This window comes from Peromyscus californicus, unplaced genomic scaffold (assembly GCF_007827085.1).
Source record: "Peromyscus californicus insignis strain IS unplaced genomic scaffold, ASM782708v3 Scaffold_18__1_contigs__length_77618521, whole genome shotgun sequence".
Lineage (NCBI taxonomy): Eukaryota > Metazoa > Chordata > Mammalia > Rodentia > Cricetidae > Peromyscus > Peromyscus californicus.
This window is the reverse complement of record NW_026294480.1, coordinates 15,635,595-15,658,674: the sequence shown is the minus strand read 5'-3', so window position 1 is coordinate 15,658,674 and position 23,080 is coordinate 15,635,595. Positions and strand designations below refer to the sequence as shown.

Sequence of the window (23,080 nt, the reverse complement as noted above, 5' to 3'; positions counted from 1 at the left end):
TGGGGGGGCAGAGATCCATCTGGATCTCTGTTTAAAGCCACCCTGGACTACATGAGATTGACTCAGTCTTGGGGGAAAAACAGAGGCAGGCAGTTGTGGCACATACCTTTAATCACAGCACTTGAAGTCTGATGCCGTAGCTTGGGAAGTCACATGCTTTTAATCTTAGCACTAAGAAAGAAGGGATATGGTGGGCAGAGAAAGGGATATATGGTATGAGGAGACAGAAACTAAAGCTTTTTAGACTGAGGAAGTTCTTTTGGCTGAAGCCCTTTCCACTGGAGCTTTCTCAAGCAGAGGTGTCCTAGAGGTAAGACATGACTTGTTGCTTTGTCTCTCTGATCTTTCAGCATTTACCCCAATATCAGGCTCCATGTTTTTATTATAACACCATTTAAAATTCGAGTTACAACCCCCAGATTCATTTTTTAGAAATAGGAATTTGCAGTAAGAAACAGACACAAACCTGACAAGTAAGGAGACCCAGAATGCAACCAAAAGCAACTCAAAATGAGAAAAAAACAAAAACAAAAACAGAAAAGAGACAAACAACAATAGCAATCTGCAACCCCAATCCCCTGATCTTAAATGGTTTAATTCAGATGTTATCCCACCCAAGCCAGATTCAGAATGAAATGTGAAGCAAACAAACATAAGATATGTAGACTTTAAAAACCCTGGATAACCAATGTTAGGAAAATATTATTCCATTCATATAACATACCTGTTGACATAAAAAAAAAGTAGCATGTCAAGGAAGGATTTACACAAAGTGTATATATTTTAAATGACCAGCATAATCTCAGACTTACTAAGTTAGTGGATCTTGAAATGCACTACCTCCTGGTGTTCTGAGTTTGGGCAGTTCTACCCAGTGGTGTAGCTGAAATTTTCCTGTGTCCTGGCCTGCCACAGTTGGGACAAACCTTGCTCACTAGCATCCCCCAAGTAAACACACAGAGGCTTATATTAATTAAACTGCTTGGCCATTAGCTCAGGCCTACCACTGACTAGCTCTGACATTTAAACTAACCCATAATTCTTATTTATGTTTAGCCACATGGCTTGGTAGCTTTTCTCAGTTCTGCCTTCACATCTTGCTTCCTCTGTGTCTGGCTGATGACTTTAAGTAATATAAACCTCTGTGTGTTTATTTGGGTTCAAGCAGCTGCAGGACCAGGTAGGACACAGGAAAACTTTCAGTTGCACAATGGTTGTCAAGCTTCTTTCTCCTGCTCCTGACAAGAAAACTAGAGGCTGTGAAGTAATGTTTTTGTACACTGGTTTAACAAAACGCTGATTGGCCAGTAGTCAGACAGGAAGTATAGGCAGGATAAGTAGACAAGGAGAATTCTGGGAAGAGGAAGGCTGAGTGAGGAGATATCAGCTGGCCGTCCAGGGAGTAGCATGTGATGGTACACAGGTAAAGCCATGGAACACATGGCAACATATAGATGAACAGAAATGGCCTGAGTTTAAGTGTAAGAGCTAGTCAGTGGTAGGCCTGAGCTGATGGTCGAGCAGTTTTAGTCAATATAAAACTCTGTGTGTTTATTTGTGTCTGAGCAGATGTGGGACTGGCAGGTGAGAGAGATTTGTTCTGACCTTGGAACAGGCAGGATACAGGAAAACTTCTAGCTACAACTGGAGATTCTCTCAGCACCTCTTTCTGCAAATCATAGTGCTGCAAAGACTTCAATTGCTATGAAGATTCATCAAAGAATCCTCTTCTGTAAAACCATTTAAAAGTACAGATCCCGCCGGGTGGTGGTGGTGCACGCCTTTAATCCCAGCACTCCGGAGGCAGAGCCAGGCGGATCTCTGTGAGTTCGAGGCCAGCCTGGACTACCAAGTGAGTTCCAGGAAAGGCGCAAAGCTACACAGAGAAACCCTGTCTCAAAAAAAAAAAAAAAAAAAAAAAAAAAAAAAAAAAAAAAAAAAGTACAGATCCCATCCACTCACAATGAGATCACAGGACAGACAGGATAAACTGCCAGGGTGGGCATGCTCAGGTAGTGTCCTCCCTACCCCTTTGCCTTGGCTGCTTCTCTATCAACAGGAAGTTCTTCTCACTCATACATCTGTATTTGTTGCTATGGTCTTTGGGTAGGATATGGTAAAAATGTTATGAATTGAGCAATCTCAAACTTTTGTCCAGCCTCAAACCTAAAAACATTATACAGTAATTAAAACTCAGTGAGTTCAAAGTCCATCTGACTAACCAATAAAGACTATCTCAAAATAAATAAAGGCTTGGGAGTATAGCTCAGTGCAAGCTTCCCCCTGACACACACACAAATATACAAAAATGAACAAACATCAAAACTGGGCTGAGGATACAGTTCTGTCTTAGCATGTATAAGATCATGATCTCCATACCCAGTATCACAAATAAAAGGGAGTTAAAAATAAAATGAGGGACCGGGCAGTGGTGGCGTGCGCCTTTAATCCCAGCACTCGGGAGGCAGAGGCAGGCGGATCTCTGTGAGTTCGAGGCCAGCCTGGGCTACCAAGTGAGTTCCAGGAAAGGCGCAAAGCTACACAGAGAAACCCTGTCTTGAAAAACCAAAAAAAAAAAAATAATAATAAAAAATAAAAAGAGGGAAAGAAAAAAAAGAGAAGAAGAAACAGGGAGGGGTTGAAATCTCTACAAACTTATTTTAGTAATGCCTTGAAAGATTCACCATAAACACATTTCTTCTAAACTAATGAACTGGCATTTGGCAATTTTCTAAACTAGTAAGACCTTCTAAGAAAGTGTGACACTAAAATGAGTTACAGAAAATAGAGGTAAGAACAAATACACAGTAGACATTTCACAAATGTGCACAATAGAAGCAAGCACCATGAGCCTTCTGCAGATTTTCCCACCAACACCCAATGGTTCAAATCTTGATTTCCTAATGTGTACACGAGACTTTAAAAATAAATAAACATGAAGGAAGGCCAAGAAAATATAAGAAATTAAAATACCTTATAAGAAAAAGAGAACCACAGGCATAACTTCGACCTATAGTGTTATATTTAGATAGATGCTCTATAATCATTATAAATAGGGCAGAATAAATCATCTAATGATATTCTGTTTACTAAAGGATGCAAAAAATTAATGATAGACCACTTACAGATTTAACAAGCAGTTCTGATGCCACCTAACTTATTAAATTTTGATAGATGCTGATAAAACTAAAAGACATGATCAATCAAAAGCCACAGGCCACTTGTAAAATGAAAACTTCTTTGCAGTTCTCAGTGTGGAACCTCATGCCTCATGCATGGTTCATGAAGATTCTACCACTGAGTTATAGTTGCACCCTAAAGAGAACAGAAATATCTTAAAAGCAGTTTAGGCATCTAAATGAATTCTTAATCGAGCATCAATTGTTTTATTTTACAATTCAAAGGAAAAAATGTGAATGACTCTACCTAGTCATAAATGTGAATGAGCAAACATATCACAATGGCTGGGATCTCACAAACCATTCGTGTTGAACTGAAAATGCTTACCTGATATGCCTTTGAACTGTGAAGAGAAAGCAATTCAAGGGCCATTGCACAGCTGATAAGCCTGGTGGAAGAAATCCACAATTTGCCTTGATGAACCCTTTCTGGAAGACAATGAAACAGATCTTCTTAGATGATGTTTTTATGCAGAAGTGCTGATCAGAACATATTTGGCATGGTATGCAACTATGTTAATGGTCTGAGTCATATCACTGGCTTGATCTTTCTACTGAGGATCCTGCCTCCTGTTGCAACTGTGAGTTTTAAGGAGGTCATCCTTTTGATGATGTTTGAAGTCTCTCCAAAACAGAAGTGGCATCCATCAAGTAGCTTTGACAACAGATGTTCATGGCCACATCATGGGGTGATGAGTCATTTGATAGCCAGGAGTGTTCATCAAAGCATTATGCTGGAGCAACAATTCCACTAACTTCCAGGACCCATGACTGCAGGCTTCGTGCAACTTTGTCCACCAATGATGGTCTTTGACAGTTGGGTTGGTCCTATTTTGCAATATGTCTTCAATAGAAGGTATATCACCTTTTATAAAAGCAATACAAAGCAAAATATCTCCTCTTGTTTCTTTTCCTACTGTCAATACTGGTGACAGATTCAGTATGGAGTAATTTGAAATTATTTGTCTATGAGCTGAGGTGGGAGTGTGCCTGGTAAAGCTAAGAGAGTCATCTGATACATTACTGTTTCCCCTTAGTGTGACATCAACTTGAAGATGGCCTGAACACACTGAAGAATAGTCAACCAACAGTACATTTCTATTTGCAGGCACTATTGCCTTAACCAAATCTTTGCTGGTGGTTGGAAAGTTGCTCCCACGTCTCTTAGAAGTGGGATTGATAGGTATGCTACAACCTTGGGAATTTCCATTATGTCCCAGCTGACAAAGACTTGATGCAAACTTTCTCAGGAATCTCATCACTCTTACTCTCACGACACTGTATACTCAGCCAGTGGTAAAGAGACTAGCCAAGCTTCCAGAACATTCAGATTCTGCAACAGACCCACTTGCTAATAAGTCTGTTTCACTATTACCCAGTGGCCCCTCAATAACTGGTGGTTGGCTACACAAGAAGACAAGCCTCTTCTTCAGTTCCTCTTTGGAATCACATCCACCATCTTCTGTTTCTGGCTTTAATTTCCACTCTCAGCTAAATTTTACTCTCAGCAGAAGGTTTCTCCTGTTTGGTTTGTGCAGATTCTATAGAAACTGTTTTAGCCCCATTGAAAACAACTTGAGGAAGACTTGAAGAAATACATTCATGCCCTGCAGCTTGCCTGGATTCATCGTCCTTTGACGTTTTCGGTAGGGTGTGCGCTGACATGTTATTGACAACATATTTGGCCTTTTCTTACTTTGAGAACTAACCTTCATTTTCATGGAATTAATCTTTCTGCATTGCCAAATAAACTTGCTCCAGATGTGTCTTTTGGGGATCTGAAAGTTCATTAAAATATAGAAAATTTAGAAGTTTATTAGAAAGCTGGATTATGCTGTTCAATTGTCTCCTCTTAAGGTCTAGGAACCAGGGTGGGGTGTAAAATACTAACTATCCTGATATAACACAATCACTTATACAATCACATCCTCTTAAGCACATGGGCTCCTTCAGAATATGAGCACAATGGGAGGTAAGCAAAGAAGGTGCACACATCTGTGAGCCCAGGGTCCCTCATGGCAGATGTGAGAGGAAGTTCCTTCAGGATTGGACCCTTGACTTAGCCACAAAGCATCCTCTCAGGGGGAGGTCTGTGCTAGGACTCTTCTGGATATCCCCTTGGTCACTGTCTAATCTAGCTCCACTTGGAATTTCAGAGTCTGTGAGATGCCTGGGGCAAGGTTTCCAAGTTGAATTAAAAAAAATTAAATGCAGTGAGATAAGCGACACTAACCACCAACAGAAATAGTTTAGCTTTTATCTGTTCTCAAATGCATAGTCTTCTCCTGGGCTGTCTTGTGGTCCTTTTCCCTGTCACTGAGCCAGAGGACTAGTGTGACCTAGGACAGAGGCTTTGTTGGGAGCTATTAGAGAAGTATTCTTGGATCTAACATGGGTAAGCCAAATGCCATCTTCAGAGCCAGATTTTAGTACAGTGAGGCAGCATTTAACAATTTTCCAAAATAATTCATACCCAGAAGTCATTTGAATCTCTGTAATACTGAACCCAGTAAACAGAGGGATGGACAAGAGTGGAAAGCAAAGAAAGCTTAGACATCAGGTATTTTGGAACATTTTCTTTTGCAGTAGCAGCATTTATTAAGAGCTGTGAGAATTCAGAAAGGAAATGTGTGTTTTCTGGACATCAAGACTGATTATCAAGCTTGTATTGAGGCCATGCCATAGTGCTGTAAAAAAATAAGATGGCAATGCTTAACTGTATTTCTTAGTCCAAAGGAGGAAAAAAATATTTGGGAAGGTGGGTGAGAGCTGCCCTTGAATGAAAGGTAGCAGTAAAGAATTCCCAGGAACAGAGTGGGGAAAAAAAGGTAGGAGAGGCTTAGAAAAAGAGTTTTCCTTTCAAGTCCAGGTATCAGAGGTTGTAAATAGGAGTCTCACCAGAAAGGAGTTGGATTTGCTGGCAACAAAGATGCAGGGATGTTGACAAGGTAAGGTGTAAGTGCTGTAGCACAGAGTCTCAATGCAAAGATGTCCCCAAGGGATGGAGAATTGTCAGAGAGATTCCCAAGGGGCACAGTGGAGAGATGCCCATGTCCATGTGATGAGGCACTCAGGCCGGAAGAAAGAGGATGCATAGAATACTGGTACAACTTTCTTTGAGTAAGAGAGTCAAGCAAGCAAATGAGAGAGTCAGAGCAGGCGGCTCTAGAGAACAACTACCTGAGTAGGTGGAGAGAGATGACTGGGTAAAACATGCAGAGGAGAAAAGGAACTGGAGAGATGGACTCTAGCTTTAGAGTCAAATGTGGTGGGTGGCAGAAGCCAGCATAGGCAAATGATCCACACAGAGGAGACTCAAAGTGGCAGTTGATGTGTTTAGAAGGGATTGAGCTTTTGGGGGGCCAATTCTGAATCTCAGTTTTCAGCATCAAATGTAACCAAGGGAACTCAGGAAAACCATTGAACTTGACCACTCTATGGGTAGAAAGAAAAGTTTATTTGGGATAAAAAGGCTAAGTTTTCTCAGAGAGTAGGCAAGAGCAGCTTGGTGGGAAAGCAGGGTGGGGTCTTTGAGCTCATATAGACTCCTTGGATTAATCAGAAACTATATGCCTCTGCCTAAAGGAAGTAGGGATTTTCCTGGTAAGTACAAAACTGTCTATGGAATCTGTTTTCTTAGTAAACAGAACTGGTTTTGACTGAGGAATGCTTAGTTTAAGCTTCTGTTTACTCAATAACTATTATTCTGTTCACCTATTCAGTGTCCTTCTATTTGGGACATTGTCACGAGCACTGCCAATTTTGGGACCTGCATTAGACTTAACAGTGTTTGTGATAAAGAGACAGTGAACTCTACAAAGATTTTCCTCCCTGGGAATTAGTGGTTTCAAGAAATTTACAATTATTCAAAAGGGCAAATACTGGATCAATTCTTTCAATACATAAGTCCTTGACAACTTAGTGTTTGGTAAAATCAGCAAATTTCAGCAAAAAAAAATTAAAAACCATTGTGAATAATTAAGATGCTGTAGTCAGATCTGCTCACTCAAATCCCTTCTAAATATTTATGTTTACATCTGTAGACCTTGTTTTCTGTCAGCCTTGGTCAGAGAAGTTTATTTGAGCTGTTGGCAGCCGTCATGGGAGAGATGCATACCTGTCAAAGGGTTGAAAATAAAAGAATTGGTGCTAAGCCCTAAATCGGATATCTATATCAACCGCATCACCTCTACTTGGCTAAAAAAAACACAGGTCAACGTGGTTTCACAGAAAAAATCTACCAAACATTTAATGAAAAAAAATATAGAAAATGCTTCTTAAACTATTCTAAAAAAAAGGAATGCAAAGAACACTTCTAAAACCCTACTATGAAGCCAGGATTACTCAAATACAAAATTCTGATACAGACAACAAAAATAGAGAACTATAGGTCAACATCCCTTATTAACATGATTTAAAATTCTCTGCAAAATGCTTAGGCGAGGGTTGAGGGAAAGAGAGCTTGGGGGAGCGGGAGATCCCAGCTGGATCAACAACAGAGAGGGAGAACAAGGAATAGGAGACCATGGTAAATGAAGACCACATGAGAATAGGAAGAAGCAAAGTGCTAGAGAGGCCCACAGAAATCCACAAAGATACCCACACAACAGACTGCTGGCAATGGTCGAGATACAGCCCGAACTGACCTACTCTGGTGATGGGATGGCCAAACACCCTAATTGTTGTGCTAGAAACCTCATCCAACTACTGAGGGATCTGGATGCAGAGATCCATGACTAGGCCCCGGGTGGATCTCTGGGAGTCCAATTAGCGAGAATGAGGAGGGTTTATATGAGCAAGAATTGTTGAGACCAAGGTTGGATAAAGCACAGGGACAAATAGCCAAATGAATGGAAACACATGAACTATGAACCAATGGCTGAGGGGTCCCCACTGGATCAGGCCCTCCAAATGGGTGAGACAGTTGATTGGCTTGATCTGTTTGGGAGGCATCCAGGCAGTGGGACCAGATCTTGTGCTCATTGCATGAGTTGGCTGTTTGAAACCTGGGGCCTATGCAGGATTGTTTGGCTCGGCCTGGGAGGAGGGGACTAGACCTATCTGGACTGAGTCTACCAGGTTGACCTCAGTCTGTGGGGAAGGCTTTGCCCTGGAGGAGATGGGAATGGGGGGTTGTTGGGGGGAAGGTGAGGGGGACGGGAGGGGCGAGAACAAGGGAATCCGTGGCTGATATGTAGAACTGAATTGTATTGCAAAATAAATTAAAAAAAAATGCTTGCAAGCTAAAAACATGGAAAAATAAAAAAAATACCATTCACAGTGATTAAATTGGCATTATTCCACAGATCCAGGGTTGGTTTAATGTATATAAAATAGTAAGTGTAATAAATCACATAAATGCAATCAAAGACAAAATTCCATAGTCATCTCAGTACATTCAGAAAATGCTTTAGACAAAATGTAATATTCCTTCTTAGTAAATGTCCTATGAAGACTAGAATTGAAGGGAAAAAACAATAAAGTCTACAAATTCAACATCATGATAAATGGAGAAAAACTTAAATCATTAAAATTGGGAAGGAAGCAGGGCTTTGTACTACCTCTGCTCTTATTTAATTTAGTGTTTGAAGTCTTAGTTATAACATTAGAATAAGAAAAGGAAAAGAATTCATACATGGGAAAAAGAAATTGTGGTAGTTTGAATGTAGTTGGCCCCCACAATCTCATAGGGAGTGGTACTATTAGGAGGTGTGGCTTTGTTGGACTGCATATGGCCTTGTTGGAGGAAGTGTGTCATTGTGGGGGCAGGCTTTGAAGTCTCTTATACTCAGGATACATCCCAGTGTGTCAACTGACTTCCTGTTACCTACAAGATGTAGTACTCTCAGCTCCAGCATCACGTCTACCTGCTTGCTGCCATGCTCCCCATCATGATGATAATGGAATGAACCTTGTGAACTGTAAGTGAGCCAACCTCAATTAAACGTTTTCCTTTGTAAAAGTTGCTGTAGTCATAGTGTCTTTTCCAGCAATAGAAAACACCAATTAAAACCGAAATCCAAGTATCTTTTATTGCAAATGACCATTCCAAACAATGCACCAGAAACCTCCTAAAACTGATTAATGATTTTAAAAAATGTGGCAGGATACAAAATTAATTTATAAAAATTAGTTGCTATTTTATATATCAATAATAAACACACTAAGAAAGAAATTAGGGAATCAATTCCATTTAAAATCGGTCATAAATACCTATTCATTCAGGTAAAGGACTTCTATAACACAAACTTTTAAACTCTGCAGAAGAAAATAATGGAAGACGTAGAGGTAGATAGACCTCCCATGTTCATGAATTGGAAAAAAATCGATGTTGTAACATTGGCTGTCCTAGCTATTTTTATATCAACACGGCACAAACTAGAGTGATTTTAAAAGAGGGACTCTTGTTTGCAAAACTGTTTCCTTAATAGTTGCCTGTAGGCAAGAAAAAAATCTTAATTAGTGATTAATTGGGAAGTTCCAGACTGTTGTGGGTGGTACCACCCCTGGTCAGATGGTCCTGGGGTGTATAACGAAGCAACCTGAGCAAGCCATGATAATCAAGCTAGTAAACAAGTTTTCCATGGCTTCTGCATCAGCATATGCATGCGCCTCTGGTTCCTGCTTTGATATCCTTCAGTGGTGGACTATTATCTGGAAGTGTAAGCAAAATAAAATAATTTTGGAAAAGAATGGTTCATTTTAAGGAAGAGACAGCTGGGAGACAGAATAAGCGAATCAAAGCCAACACAAGAATACAGGAGAGTCTTGGAGTGTCCTACTCAATATAGTTTTTCGTCAAGAAAAATGAGTAATGTGCAAACAAAGTAAGATTTATGTACAGTACATATGATAGCTCTTAGGGTAATAAAAAATGAGGTCACTAAGTAGAAACATCCATGAATATGAGGAGACCCTAAAATGCCCTAGTGATGATATGGAAGAGATCATTTATTACCAGGCTGAATATGATACTCAAAAAAGAAAATAAGTCATTACTCTTAAAATGACAAGGCTATAAATAATTATAGAACTATCTTCAGTCATTCCTTCTTGAAACAAGTAGAATTGTTTCTAGCTTTCTGCTAAAATTAATTCTCCTGAATAAAAGGTGCCTTCAGAGGAAGAATTGTAAATAGAGGCAGTTCATTAGGGAGAGGGATGGAGATACTCATGTGGTGATGATTGCAAATTTTCTGACTACATGGAAATGCTGTTTAATTTTCGCTCTGATGTATATGTCATACAATTTCTATTCTAATAAATAGGTTATCAAAAAACAATAGCAAACATTGTCATCATTACAATTCTCTCCAAGTAGCCAAAGACTTAGCCAGCCCTGAGTCAACACTTTGAGATCTTGTCCAACTTCTGGGTGGAAAGCGTAACATACACATTGGATTCATATGTGGATGATAAATGTTCTACAAGTGTAAGTGAAGAACAAGCTTCATAATTTCAGTCAATGTGTTGTGGCACTGAAAAGTCACATTCCAAATCAAGAGAAGTAATTCTTGCCTAAAGGTGGGATAGTGTTCAAGACTAAATTTTGGGGTCTTCTGTGGCATTAAATATAGTCAGTTGTTGTTTTAACAAAAACCTGAAAGAGTAATTTTAAAAGAGAAAGAAAGAACTTGTGGGAGAGATGGCTTGGTCAGATAGAGTGCTCAATGTGTTATAGCATGAGGACTTTAGGTCAGTTCCTAGCACACACTTAAAAAGGAAGGTTGGCAGGATATGCCTGTAACCCCAGGGCTAGGGAGGCAGAGAGAGGGACCAAGATGCCTATTTTTCACTTTCCAGATAGGCAAATTAGTGAGCTCCCAGTTCAGTAAGTGACTTTGCCCTCTGGCCTCCATGTGTACATGAATATCCAGGCACTTTCCCCCAACACACACATACACATGGAAAAACCTTAATTTGGCTCATGACTGCAGTAAAGCAAGTATGTGAATATGTCCAGAGGCTGTTCATCTAATGGTGACTGGAAGCAGAGCACAAAACACATCTTACTAAGACAAGTTCTTCCAGCAGGCTTCACCCCCTCCTTCTGAACACCTCCTACTATGTCTCAATATTATGACCACATCAAAGGATGGATCCATTGATTAGGTCAGAACTTTCAAGATCAGATCACTTCTCATAATTTCAATAGTGGGCCACCTAGTTCCAGATACATAAATCTGTGGGCAACATTTACATGTTCATTATATAACAGAGGCTTTATATTCCAGCTTAATACAGAGCCCTAGTAAAGAATTTCTGTAAGCAATCAACTTGGCAAATTTCACTTGAAAGGATGGTGAGATCACTTAATTAGGAACAAGGAAGAAGAAATGCCTCAGAGGATTTCAACCACAGGGGGAATATCTGAAACACATATAACTTTAGGTTTGCGATGAAAGAAAACTGATTAAGCCAAATAACACAAGCTTCAAGATTGTATTGTAACTAGACAATCCATTGGGCTTTCAGAATTTCCAAGAAGGTTTCTCCAAGCTTGAGACCAAGTGTTGAAACGTAAAAGATCTGCCGAGGGAGAGACACTTGTGGCCTCCAGAAGCCTGAAAACTGGGCTCCACTGGCAACAGCAGAGAGAGATGTAAGACAATCAGCATGTTCTATCTGTATTACAAACTCCAGAGACACACTTGAAGAGCTTGACCGGCATGCCTGCCACCATTGATAAAAGCAATGAGCAGGCGGTGTTATTAGTGTCCAGAAGAAAAACAACGACAATGCCGTTATCAAGCGGCAGCATTTCCACGACCACCGTCAATGAAGTTCCATAGTCAACTTTTTTATTCCAGTGCTTTTTCTCTGTTCGATATTGTGAGGTAGTAGTATTTTCTCCCTGTTTCAAAACAAACAGGCAGTTAGAATGCTAACGATGATTCTCAAGGAAAAATATTTCAAATGTTGAAGGCTTACTACTTTAAATGACTTCACACTGCCAGGCTAATAGCAACTTTCAGGAGATCTATAGGAACCCAGATAGGTTGTGTCTGAGGTTATTGATTAATTTCTTAAAATAAACCAAACAGCACCTGCTGAAATTATCTGGATAATTGGGCTTAGGGATTTGTTTATTTATTTAGTTAATAGCTAGGGGTTTTGTTTTGTCTTATTTTGTTTTAACTTTCTTTTCAGGATTTTTTGTTTTGTTTTTGTTTTTATTTATTTGCTTATTTGGGGGTGCTGTTGTTTTAGAAACATGACTCATTTAGTATTCCAGGCTAGCTTGAAATTCTGTATATTTCCCAAGGTGGAATGTACCTCATAGTAATTCTCCTACCTCAGTCTCCCCAATGCTGTGATTACAAACATAATATATATGGAGATGCATTATATATATATATATATATATATATATATATATATATATATATAATAGATAGCTATATATGACATATAGATAGATAGATTTTATTTCAATACACTCTGCTATAATAAAAACACCCTTTGATTTTCCTTCAACAATGGACAAAATTGTTGTAGAATGACTGCATACACAGAAATAATGTACCATCAACTATTTTTTGAAGTGTTTACAGAATTAGAATAAGGAAATAGACAAAATATGGAGGTCAAATAAATAAATATGTAGTTTTCATATTTTATCTCTAGATGTAAGAATATTGGTGAATTAAAACTTGAGATGAAAAAGCTTTCCTTCCATTTATAAGAACAGTATCTTCGCTTTTCATTAGCTTCCAGATGCTAAATTGACATAATAGAGTATGGGATCAGGAAAAGAGAATAGAAAAGAAATGAGAAAGTGGTAAATAATGGAAAACAACTTTCCATCCATCCTCAAAATTCTCACAAAGAAACCATACATCATTTGTATGTCCTACAAACTGTCCTGTGCAGCCCTCTCAGGCATAAGGGACTCTAAGTTATAAGAATCAAATTGCTCTTCCTCTTACTGTTACATTTTGAGATCATAAATGCCCTAAGTGTAAAGAAAGACTTCTACTTCTGTAAAGAAAATGTCTAACATTCTGAAAAAAATCATTATGAACATTAAAGAGCCCATCAGCCCCTGCCACTGATGAATAGTGGAGCCCCTTCCTTTATAATGACAGGGTAGACAGGCAGTTCTTTCTCAAGCCTCCAATGACAGGGCTCAGACACTGCTTTCAGGAGTCCACTGAGGTTAAACACCTTCAAGAAACATTTATTACATAATGGTAGTGTGTCTTCCTGCATGTTTAAAACTGTGCTGCTTTCTTTAAGTGAGTTTTCATCAGCAGGAATATATTCTTAAAGGAGGATAGTCTTGTTAGCACTCTTGGTAAATGATCAATTTATCATTATGAATCTCCATATCAACATTGTTCCATCTGTGACCTGGAAAACAAGTTTTACAGGAAATATTACACAAGCTGCTAATTTAGTGAAATAGACTAATTGAAGCATAATTTAGACTGCTATAGATCAATATAACTTAGTTTTTATCTTTAGAAAAAGGTTATTTTAAAACAATTGATGAAAGAGATGTAGATCAGAGTATACCTAGGCAAGGAACCTAAGATAACAATTTCTGTTACACAAACACAAATTGTAAGGAGACTTTCATGGCTGTGTTCCCGTCTCCTGGTCCATTCATTTGCATGAGCAGATTATTTATGATTCTCAAAAAAAATGTTGTTTATTTATTTATTTACTTTTGAGGCAAGGTCTCACTGTATTGTATCCCTAGCTGAACTTGCATATATGCTGTGCAAACCAGACTGACCTCAAACTCACTGAGATCCATCCACTAGTCTTTGCTGTCATCATGTTGGGATTAAAGGCATGCATCACCATGCTGGACCCGATAATTTCTCATTTGTTGTCAGTGTTTTGTTTTTGTGAGAGCTACTAAAATGTGCCATGCTCCAGATACCCAAAGAACAAAGGGAAGCACAGTATCCTTGATATTAGGATTTCCCTAATACCTGATGTTTTAAGTTCAAGAAAATAAATCAGTTGTTTTAGTGGAGTTCTATGAGAAGTAATGTAGTTTAAAAATATTTTGTACTACACGTAAGCTTATGTCAGGAAAAACAAAACAAGCAAATAAAACAGTAAGTAGAGAGAAAAAAACAAGCTTGAGGAAAAAGAAACAATTCAGCTAAGAAAATCAAGACTAAATAAATGTATAAGATAAATTACTAAACAGTCTTATTAATAAAAGCTCAGAACCAGAGATTGGGGTTAAAACTGAGAGATCAGAGGAATAGGACAAGCCACAGCCAACCTTCCTTCACAGACACCTCAGTCTCCAAAGAGACCTACTTGCTGTATACCCACACCTATATGTCTTTCTGTCCCTGCAAGCTCACATCCTGTTTCCACCCAGCTATATCACTTCCTCTTGCTGCCCAGCTATATCACTTCCTGTCTGTCTGTACAGACCTCCAGACCTTTATGGTTAACTAGTGTTGGAATTCAAGATGTGTGTCACCATGCCTGGCTCTGTTCCCAGTGTAGCCTTGAACTCACAATCTGGATGGATCTCAGCCTCCCAATGCTATGATTAAAGGTGTGTGCTACCATTGCCTGATTTCTATGTTTACTATAGTGGCTAGCTTTTTCCTTTGAACCTCAGATAAGCTTTATTAGGGTGCACAATACATTGGGGGACACAGTATATCACCACATAAATGACTTAAAGTGGCAGCTAGCAGTGTGTGATCTTGTTACTCAAGGTCATTCAGATATTCTCCTCTGCCCTTGCTAATCATGTCTGCAGAAGATAATTCCTGTGAAGTTATACTTTGAAAATATTTGAATAGGTAAAGTTCATTTGTTGGTGAGTAAACAAAACAAAACAAAAAAATGCATTCTCTGATTTCTTAACAAAGCAGCTCTAAATTAGAAGTATGTGTTTCAGGCTTGAACATCATACTTTACATTTTTTTTTAAATACAAGTTTCTTAAAGATTAGTTAACATGTACACCTTGTTCTTATCTTATCAAGAAATTAATTGTATGATCATGTCCATCCCATCTTCATTAAAATAAAGAAGTAAGTTATGGTAATCTACTTCAGCTTACAGATAAAATGTTTATAAAGCAAACATGTTCCTTCTAAAAATCAACCAAATGACACAATTAGTAGACTACAGTATCTCAGAATTGAAAAAAAGATGGAGAGAAATTATACATGTTGTCTATTTCTATTGTGAATGTAGAATCAAGGGTAGTAGGTAGTGAAAACAGGGTATCATGTACTAATATTTTTAAATTCTTAATTTATTAACAATCAAATTATTATGCCTTTTCAGCTTTGTGGCTAAGATTACATAAAGGATAAAGTTTTATTTGCTGTTGGTATATAAAAATTCAAAGAAGGAATATAAAAAGGTAGTATTGATTTTGACATATTATTAAGAAAGTTGAAAATTCTTACATAGATTGCTAAAAACTTAGACTTACAAAATGGCCAGAATCTGAAGGATCCTGTGACTGAAATAAAAGTTATCCATTGCTGCTAAATGAAACATGGCCAGAACGCACACAACCACCACATAAATCCCAATGGGAAAGAAAGCAACTCTTGACCCAGCAAACTTAAAAAAGAGAGAGAAATGTTTTATGTTCACATATGGGTGACTGTTACATTTTGGTGAGCTTATAGAGCCTATGAAGGTGAATTATATATTTGCACAGAACTTAGAATTCCTTAGAGAAATCATAGGAAGGAGAGTGTGTATGAATAATACAAAAACTAAAGAGCCTGAGAAGAGCAGTAGGATCAGCATCCTTAGGCTTCAGGCTGCAATTTTGGAAGTGACAAGGAAATAGAGCTTCCAGTTTTGAAGAGGACCTTCTTTCACCTGTGTAGGGGTCCACAGAGACTCCATAGTAAGGCCTTATTCTATCTTGACTCAGGGTCAGAGAGACCGAGTTTTCTTTGCCCCACAAGGCTGCATAATGTGATGTTTGGGCCAAAGGCGTGGTTACCAGGTGTTTTGAAAATTAAGGAAAGATCTACACTGTAGCAGGAGTCTTAAAAGTTCTTATTAATAAATTCAAACCTGAGGCCAGTTATTGGGGTGAAGCTTGAAGATCAGAGAACCAGAACAAGCCACATCTACCTTACCTCGCTGGATACTCAGCTGATCCTGTTTCCCCAGACTGGATGCCTCTGAGTCCTCATCCAGAATGAATCTCAGCTGAACTGCTGCTCAAAAGCCTGAATGCTTAACCAGCCAAATGCTTAACCAGGCCAAATGCTGGTCCTCACGCCTTATATATCTTTCTGCCTTCTACCAGCACTCCCTGGGATTAAAGGCTCACTTTCTGGGATTAAAGGCATGAGTCACCATGCTTGGCTGTATCCTTGAACACATGGATTTCTGCCTCTGGAATGCTAGGATTAAAGGTGTGTGCTACCACTGCCTAACTTCTATGATTAATATTGTGGCTGTTCTGTCTCTGACCCTAGTTAAGTTTATTAGGGTGCACCAAATTTTGGGGAACACAATACCACTACACTACACTTGTTTGTACTTCGTACCTTGACATTGAAAGGGGGAGGTCTTTTGTCTCTCCCCTTGCTGGTGTATAAAAAGCCCATTAGGAATAAACTCCAGGTGACTGTGGTATTGACCCAGAGCCCTCCTGAAGCTATCCCGTCTTTTTCTTCATTTACGTCTATATTTTTCATATCTATTATTTCTTAATACTCACTCCTCCTTTCAAGGACTGCTCAGCAGGTTGGTGTGGGATGTTCTGTATGGAAAATGTGTTGCTAATTATAAATAAAACACTGATTGGCCATTGGCTAGGCAGGAAGTGTAGGCGGGGCAAAGAGGAGAATAAAGCTGGAAAGTAGAAGGCTGAGTCAGAGAGACACTGCCAGCCGCCACGATGAGAAACAGCATGTGAAGATGCCGGTAAGCCACGAGCCATGTGGCAAGGCATAGATTTATAGAAATGGATTAATTTAAGCTGTAAGAACAGTTAGCAAGAAGCCTGCCACGGCCATACAGTTTGTAACCAATACAAGTCTCTGTGTTTACTTGGTCGGGTCTGAGAGGCTGTGGGACTGGCAGGTGAGAGAGATTTGTCCTGACTGTGGGCCAGGCAGGAAAACTCAAGCTACACACTTAAAGATGACACCATTTCACAACAGGAACATCAATACAGCTTGTGCATTCTTTCTTTTTGGTTTGTGTTTTGTAAAGTAAAAGTTCTTGTATGCAATTTTCTGACTTCCTCACATAGAAAGACAAAGAGAGACAGAGACAGAAAGAGAGAGAAACAGACAGAGATGTTGAAAAGAAGTAAGTAAGCATTGAGTATCTGAATGCTAGTCTTGTTTTCTTTTTACTTTTTTTTTCTTTTTTTTTTTTCCGGTTTTTTGAGACAGGGTTTCTCTGTGTAGCTTAGGGCCTTTCCTGGAACTCACTTGGTAGTCCAGGCTGGCCTCGAACTCACAGAGATCCGCCTGGCTCTGCCTCCCGAGTGCTGGGATTAAAGGCGTGCGCCACCACCGCCCGGCTCTTTTTACTTATTTTATTTGTGTTTTATTCCCAATTTTGTGGGGGTGTGTATGTGTATGTGTGTGTGTATGTGTGTGTGTGTGTGTGTGTGTGTGTATTTGTGTGTGTGTGTGTGTGTGTGTGTGTGTGTGTGTGTGTGTGTGTGTGTGTGTGTGTGTTTCAGATAAGCACCTTTTCTGGTATCTACAGTCTTCGGACAGGTCCTCCACATTAGTCAAGGTAGGAGCTGTCCTTGTATAGATCCAATTACAACATTGTGTTTGTTCTTCACTGATTTTTCAGTTGCAGAAATAGCTAAGGTATCACTACAGGTATGGTAGGTATGGCTACCAACCAAAGCCTGAGTTATCAACCCCTTCTTCCCTGGAAATCTGTTGAGCTTCTTAAAATGACAGTGTAGAAATAATGGTGGGGAGGGAGAGAGGATGGGAGGCAGAGAGGAAGAATAGAGAGAGAGAGACAGAGAGGCAGAGAGACGGAGAGAGAGAAGGATGCATCATTATTTAGGGTATAAAGAGTGTTGGCCTGCAGGTAGAATAATGGCCCTGTACAGAGAGGAGATGAAGCCTGTCTGCATACTGAGAACAATAAAACACATGAGGAAAGAGAAGCAGAGAAAACAAGGAAGGACATTCCTGGTTTCTGGCAGCTTTGTAGCTTTTGTCCTAGTCCTTGGGACACAGACCTACAATTTCTACGAGTGCCTCATCTTCCTCACTTCATCCAAATCTCCATCATTAGACATCAACCTTTGTGTAATCATGTGCACTACTTATTTTTCTTGTATATGGGCTATATATGAGGCAGAATTGTGTAATTGTAGAGTGAGCATTTTTCACCTAAAAATTCCCTTCAAATATGATGTAAGGCCATCTAAATATTACTCAATTCATCAGCAGTATTTATTTCTCACTTAAAATAACATTAATCACTAAACATATAACCATGAGTGTATGCAACATATTATAAGAATAAATATGTATGATAACCATAGCTTCTGTCATTATCTTATAAGTGACTAAGATGATTTTATACATAATGATAGTATATATTTGTATAAATATAAATGTCTACTTTAATGAAATATGTCATACATAGTACATACTGTAATGTATAGTTATTTAAATATGTATTGATGCTTTTTACAAATTTATACTGTGCATATTGTATATGTGTGTGAGTATTACTTTTTAAACTTTGTCTTATATCTTTTAAAAGTATTTCTATAATAAACAGTCTTGGTAGGTAGAGGTAATGTCTCCATTTGGAATACATGTTAAATGGACTTATATTCTAGGAAAATAATATCTTCCTACAGAAAGAAAGAAAAAAGCAAGCAAGATTATCAACTATAGAACCCATTGTTCCTCCTAAGATCAGTAGATTTTGCCTATAATACACACAATTCAAGGGCTTCTGTTATCTGTCCCCCTTCCCATGACCTTATGAGAATTTGAACCTAGAGAATAAGAAGAAAATTTGTGATACTTCCAGCAGTCCTCGTTCTTTGACAAACTGATGATTATAGTTATTTCAGGAATCTTGATTTTCTCACTAATAAAAATGAAAGCACTGCATCCATAGAACCCTAGTTGACAAGTAGTTTTAAACCTGAGAAATCACGTAGTTCTTGATATTTTTCATTGATTTCAACTCATATGTGTGTGGTACATACACTCACAATCAATTTTCTTCTAGTCTCTTATCAATATAGATAAAATCCTTTGGCCCTTGAGGATCTGGTAGATAAGTTTGGAACCCCTTCTCTAAACATGTAGGAACTTTAGAAATTATTAGTGTATTTTGTGTATATTTATGATATATGTGTATGTGTGCATGTGTTTGTGTGTGTGAATGTGGGTGTGCTTGTGTGATTGTGTGTGTGTGTGTGAATTGTGAATGTGTGTGTGAATGTGTGTGTGTGTGTGTGTGTGTGTGTGTGTGTGTGTGTGTGTACACATGCCTAGAGTATGAACTTTAGGCTATCCTCCTGTTTCTGCTTGCTATCCTCCCATCTCATGGAAAACTCTGGAGATTTCGTACATGTGCCACCCTGTCCAACATTCCATGGGTTCGAGGACCCCCACTGGTTTGTTGGTGTCATTTGTTTTAATTGAAAATAGGTTGCTTTTCACACAATGTTTTCATTTTGGTTTCTTCTCCCCTAGATTCTTCCAGACCCTCCCCATCTCACCCCCTACCCCAAGTGACACCCTCTTTGTTCTCTCCCATTAGAAAACCAACAGGCATCTAAACCAAAAACAAAATAAGACAATAATACAATAAAAATAAGATAAAATTAAAACAAACGCGAAAAAGACCATCTAGGATCTCATGCATATAAGACAAATGCTCTACCACTGAGCTACAGCCCCAGTAGGCCCTACATACCTGAGCTCAGGTCTTCAAGCTTGCACAGTGAATGCTTTATCGATTGATCCATATCCCCAGTCCAGTAAATTTGTAAGAGTGAAATGCAAAGATACTTTTCTAACCTTCCTATAGCTAAGCAAATGGAATAAGTGTAATTGGTTTTTTCTTTAATGAATAAGTTAACTTTTGATGTTTTGGTATAAGGTATCTATAACTAGGCCATGCTGGCCTCAAAACAATGAGATATCCAGGTTACCTGCCTTCTGAGTCCTCAGAGTATAGCCATGGGCCACCACACACAGCCAGATATACCCAATTCTTATGTTGTTGAATCTGATCAATTCACTCCGTAAACACTCCTTACCAGTGAGCTAAACAGTACAGACAGTTAGCTTTCAGATACTGCAGTGGCCACATTGCTAGCGGCAGAGGCAAAAGGCAAGTATTATTAATGATGGTTGATTATCCATGCTGTCTTATAGCAGAAAGACATCAGGAGAGAATCATCCCGTGGGATTCTTTTCATTAGTATCTTTAATTGCTGCTTTCAATTTTATTGATTAAAACCATTTGGTAGTTTGTTCAATATGAGCATTTAAAATAAGACTGTGCTGAATTTTTAAAAATAAATATTATTGTTTGGGGCATGCAACTAAATCAAGTCTTTTTTAAAGATTTATTTATTCATGTATTTTATGTCTATGACTACTCTTTCTTCATGCACACCAGAAGAGGGAATCAGATCCCATTACAAATGGTTGTGAGTCAACATGTAGTCCCCGGGAATTGAACTCAGGACCTCTGGAAGGGCAGTCAAGTGCTCTTAACCACTGAGGCCTCTCTCCAGCTTCTGTGCTGAATTTTTTTAAAGAGACATTTAAAATAAATTTCTGTAAATACCAATGATTGAGAAATCAGTACAAAGAATGCTGAAGGCCTGGGGCTAGTGTGATAGTTCACAGGTTAAAAGGATAGCCTGTTCCTCCAGAGGATAGAGCTTCATTCCTAAGACCCATGCCAAATATCTGTAAACTGCCAGTAATTCCAGCTCCATGGGATTTCTCATGCTCCCTTGATAACTGCACTCATGAGTGCACATGCTCCACACAGAAAGACACACATACACATGAATCAAAATAAATCTTAAAAAAAAGAATGCTTCAGGAAAAAAAAAAGACTGAAATAAGATGTACTAGGTAGTTTTGTGTGTCAACTTGACAAGAGCTAATAGAATCTTCAGAGGAAGGAGCCTCAGCTGAGAAAATTCCTCCATGAGATCCAGTTGTAGAGCATTTTGTCATTTAGTAATCAGTGGGGGAGGGCCCAGCCCATGGCGGGTGGTGTCATCCTTGGACTGCTGGTCCTGGGTTCTATAAGAAGATGGGCTGAGCAAACCAGTAAGCAGTTTACCTCCATGGCGTCTACATCAATTCTTGCCTCCAGGATCTTGCCCTATTTGAGTTCCTGTCCTGACTTGCTTCAGTGATGAACAGCAATGATGAAGAGTAAGCCAAATAAATCCTTTCCTTCTCAATTTGATGTTATGGAACATCTGTACACTATATGAAGATGTATTGCTGTGGTTGGTGTAATAAGAAGCCAAACAGTCAAAAGCTAGGCAGGAGGTATAGATGGGAGTTCCAGGCAGAGAGAGAACTCTGGAAAAAGAAAGGCAGAGTCATTAAGCAGACATAGAAAGATGGAAGAGATGTAATGCCACATGACAGAATGTAGATTAATATAAATTGATTAACTTAAGTTATAAGAGCTAGCTTAGACAAGCCTAAGCTATAGGCTATGCTTTCATAATTAATAATAGGTTTCTATGCTATTTTTGTGAGCTGGTACCCAACAAGAAATTATTGCTGTAACTTGCCTTTTAATCATAGTGTTTTGTGGAAGCAATAGAAACCCTAAGACATAAGGCAATTCAGAAACTATTATTAGACCTCCTCAGGTGTGATGGTAATGAAAATCATAAATTATTTTCTTGGGGAATAGAATTTATACCCATCTCACATGGGATTACTATGTAAGTGGTTTTGAAGGATATAGAAAACAAAAGTAAATTCTTAAGGACTAGAAATCACCTGGTACAGGATATTATCCAGAAATGAATGTCACAAACACTGGAGAAATTTGGCTGGATCATTATATTTGTATGAGCAAAGAAAAAAATAAGCTTAATACTTAATACTTAGCTCAAAACAGGACCACACCAAAATGGATTATCCCTCTTCTAAACAATCATATCTTTTTTTCCATGAAGCATTCGTGCAGCGAGAAATCCCACTAAGGAGATTCTCTTTGGGGCTCCCAAATTAGAACAGTTTAATGCACAGCCTCTTAGATTGCTACATGAGTGTTAGCTCATTCATCAATAAAAATGGGACTTGAATGGAGTAACTTGGTCATAAGAAAAGATTAATCAAACTAAAACCGGGAAGCCATGCTGGTCATATTTTGCCACATAAAGCCCTTTTCTTGTTTATCAGTTTAAGCACTGGATGTAGCCAGTTCTGCTTTGCTTCAGATGCTGAAGCCATCTCACAGGAGACAGCTAACTTCCAAGGTACAATCTAAAATCACTTTGGTTCTCCCTCAGATATCATTTTCTCTAGCCTTGTGACAAGAGAAACCCATAACTAGTCCTGTAGAACACTTGGAAAGATAAGCCTAATATAATGTAGTTTATTCCCTAAGAAAACAATTCAAACTGTTTCTTACTTATTTCTATCTTTATTTATTTGTTTGTCTATCTCTCTAGCATGTACCCATCTAATATCTTCTCTCTATAGTTTATCTAACACAAAAATATATTGAACTTCATGTGTGAAATTCATAGATTAAAATATTGTAATCTACAAGAAAAACATAATTTTGATCCAGGTAAAGTATTTGCTGCTTAGCATGCTAAAGACCACCTATTCTTATGTCTGACACCAGTATACATCTCTGCTTCTTGGATCTTGTAAACTCCATAAATGTATACAATATGTTGGTCATATTTGTGGTTGCTACAATGGCGCA

At 38.6% G+C, this 23,080-nt stretch overlaps 1 pseudogene; it reads right to left on the bottom strand.

Moving 5' to 3' along the window:
- Positions 1 to 3,850: 3,850 nt before the first annotated feature.
- LOC128113819 (BRCA1-associated RING domain protein 1-like) lies at positions 3,851 to 21,466 on the bottom strand (annotated as a pseudogene).
- Between the last annotated feature and the right edge of the window lie 1,614 nt (positions 21,467 to 23,080).